At 35.9% G+C, this 3,508-nt stretch overlaps 1 non-coding gene across 1 annotated transcript; it reads left to right on the plus strand.

The window, feature by feature from the left end:
* The first annotated feature begins 1,544 nt into the window (after window positions 1-1,544).
* Window positions 1,545-1,661, plus strand: LOC140751420 (U5 spliceosomal RNA). The gene has a single exon (XR_012103329.1). It is a non-coding gene; the product is annotated as a U5 spliceosomal RNA (small nuclear RNA).
* Window positions 1,662-3,508: the final 1,847 nt, after the last annotated feature.

The raw sequence follows: 3,508 nt of genomic DNA on the forward strand, positions 1-3,508 counted from the left end.
CTAGAGCGGATAGAAATAATACTTACGTTTTAATAATATAATAATATCGAGTTCAAAGATTCCGCTACTCTGTTCCGTACATATATACATACGTACATACAACCCAAGCTAATAAAAGCATGTTAACAAATCGTAAAGATTTTCGACAAAACTTTTTTTAATATTATTTTGACGTAACCAGGGGGAAGGAACTCATCGGTTTTACATAGGCTAGTAATATGGCTACAATTAAAAAATACTAGCAAAAAGCGCAGCTTTATAAGGGCTCGCGTATCGTGTATGGTATATTCAGTTTAAGATCCTATATCAGCAAAAATGATGTGGTCACTGATTAATTAACAATAAATTATTTAATCTACCTTTCGTCAGAAGACCTATGAAGAGCAAAGCTATCTTTGATCCAGAACCAGAACCACTTTAAATGCTTGTGGTGGATAACTTACTCGTACGTTAGATTCATTTTTTTAGGATTGTTATTTTTTTTGCGATTTAGCCTTGGTCTCTTTTACTCTTAAATTTAAACTCCGTTAAACTAATAAAATCATTACATCTTATTTGTAAAATATATTTTTAAATATATATATGTCGGAAATGGCGGTACTGAAGCGCTAGCGCCATCTAGTGTTGGAATGCAGTTTAATAAATATTCGACTAGCAAAGACCGAAATTTGACAATTTTTGCCTAAGTGCATACTTCATCATCATCATCGTCAACCCATTACTGTCCCACTGCTGGGCACGGGTCTCCTCTCATAATGAGAAGGATTAGACTATGGTCCACGGCGCTGGACAAGTGCGTATTGGTAGACTTCACGTGCACTTGAGATTTCTTTTTTATAAATCTCTCAGGTATGCAGGTTTCCTCACGATGTTTTCCTTCACCGTTTAAGCAAGTGATAATTTTTTTTAATACGCACATAATTTTTGAAAATCAGAGGTGCCTGGGTTTTGAACCTTGGACCCGTCGATCGAGAGACCGAGTTTCTTAACCACTAGGCTATCACTGCTTTTTAGTGCATACTAGAAAGTGTAAAATCATAACTTGTAAGCAAAAATTGTTTTTGTTCGTAATTTGCAAAAAATGTGATTGTCGATACTGCTACCACAAAAATTTTAATAATGCTAAAACTGTTTACGTTTATGCATCACTAGCTGACCCGGCAAACTTTGTAACGCCTCAAAATCTATTTATAAAATATATTTCTTATAAAATATAGCCTATGTTACTCGTGGATAATGTAGCTTTCGAATGGTGAATAAATTTTTAAAATCGGTCCAGTTGTTTTTGAGTCTATTCATTACAACCAAACAAACAAACAAAGTTTTCCTCTTTATAATATTATAGTATAGATGAACTTGTGGCTATTTATGTCAAATGTGACGCCACCTATTGGCGCGTGCTGTAATTAATTGCGCCAAGTGACAGTTTTGTTAGTTTCAACCCCTCGCGCTAGATGTCACTACAACAAAAGTGAGGTAAATGCTGAATCACGCTGTTGAGAATGTTTTCAAAATACATATAAGCCTCCAAAGGCATTTGTTCGTCACTCTGGTTTCCCTTCAAAACGCATAAATCTTTCGCCTTTTACTAAAGATTTCCGTGGAGGGGAACACTCAAATGAGTCTAACTCTATTTTTTTACACCTTGCGTCCGCAAGGTTTTATAGATCTAAATTAATGAAAAAAATTGTGAGCCGTCACGGGACGCCTGGCAGATGTGAAACATCGACATTATTTTGTAAAAGTAATATGTAGAAAAGAACATATTGTGATAGGAACTAAATATGTCATAATGATAAAATAAAATATTACGATCATTTTCCAGATAACGATGACTATTTATTGAATTCGATTGCGCATGGCGACGCGTCGCCACACCGTACACACTACTGCATATAGACTGTATATATATACCATCGTATAGCGTGGCCACGGCATGCGTCGCCACGCCAGAAATCGGTTTTACGTGCGGCTATAGATGTTTCACATCAAAATTGTGAGCCGTCACGGGACGCCTGGCAGATGTGAAACATCGACATTATTTTGTAAAAGTAATATGTAGAAAAGAACATATTGTGATAGGAACTAAATATGTCATAATGATAAAATAAAATATTACGATCATTTTCCAGATAACGATGACTATTTATTGAATTCGATTGCGCATGGCGACGCGTCGCCACACCGTACACACTACTGCATATAGACTGTATATATATACCATCGTATAGCGTGGCCACGGCATGCGTCGCCACGCCAGAAATCGGTTTTACGTGCGGCTATAGATGTTTCACATCAAAAATGAAAGCATTTTCGGTGGGTCATTGAAGTTTACATGACATGATTCATACAACATTGTATGTGGCTAGTTTCACAGGGGGTCCCATTTCGTAGAAATTTGAAAATTTTCGCCAGTTTTCCGGGTGAAATTGGAAAAACACGATTTCTTATAAACTTGAATAACTCGAGTATTTCTTAACCAATTTCAATTTTCTTTTTTTCATTGCGGTACTTTCCTACCTTGACACAATGATGATCTGATGATTAGAACAAAAAAATACAACTGACTTCTATGTCACTACAAAGTAAAAAATAATTGAAATAAATGTTGGTTTAGTACATATTTCTGAAGTCGGCGCTCAATATATTTCGTTGGATAACGATGTAAACAGCGTGTCTAATATGTCTAATATGTCTGTTACCAATCACCAAGATGGTGAATGACCTTTATTATTCTCTTCATGTCGATTCTGGTCCTTCATCAGTGAATGTTGACTTCGCCATAACGACTTCTTTAATTTACTAAAGCTACGCGGGATACATTCCGTAAAGCCGCGAATGAGCTGCTAATCAATTCTATTTAATAACATTTTTATCAATTGTGAAATTAACTATTAAATTAATGAATTATGTGTGTGGCCTGCTCAATTAGTTTTGTATTTTCTTTTATGTTTCTATCTAACATAACCAATTACATACAATACGGGATCGTACTCCCGGAAAACAATGTGTTAGTCGCTAAAATGTAAATTTGTCGCTTATTGTCACGAAGTATTTTTTGGCGACGGAAATGAGATTTGCGGATAGATTCTAAACAAAAACTTATATAAATCGGACATGTGGAGTTTTTGAAACTGCACCGCATCAAAACCTTTATAATATGTAACGAATATGGATGGATGTTTGTGCCTTATATTAATCGGATTTGAATGATACTTTACAATGTTACAGTCTATAAGTACATCAGAATGACCTGGAGAATACAATTGATAAAGATATGTGTTTTGACCTGCAGCGCAGAGGACGGCCACCGGGGGGGTTTTAGTGCGGTAAAAATCCCACATAACTCGGCGTCGCTCCCACGTTGTCGGGTACCTTTTGAAGGTTTCCCCCTCGACAAAAAAAAAAAAAAAAAAAAGGTACTACACTTAGCTGTCAGAGCTATCTTGATGTACGATACGATGATACGTAAATTTTATATGGAACCCACATAGCCAAAATAATCATG

Source organism: Epargyreus clarus, unplaced genomic scaffold (genome assembly GCF_041222505.1).
Source record: "Epargyreus clarus isolate Ecla_fem2 unplaced genomic scaffold, WU_Ecla_fem_2.2 ptg000022l, whole genome shotgun sequence".
NCBI classification, from domain to species: Eukaryota; Metazoa; Arthropoda; class Insecta; order Lepidoptera; family Hesperiidae; genus Epargyreus; species Epargyreus clarus.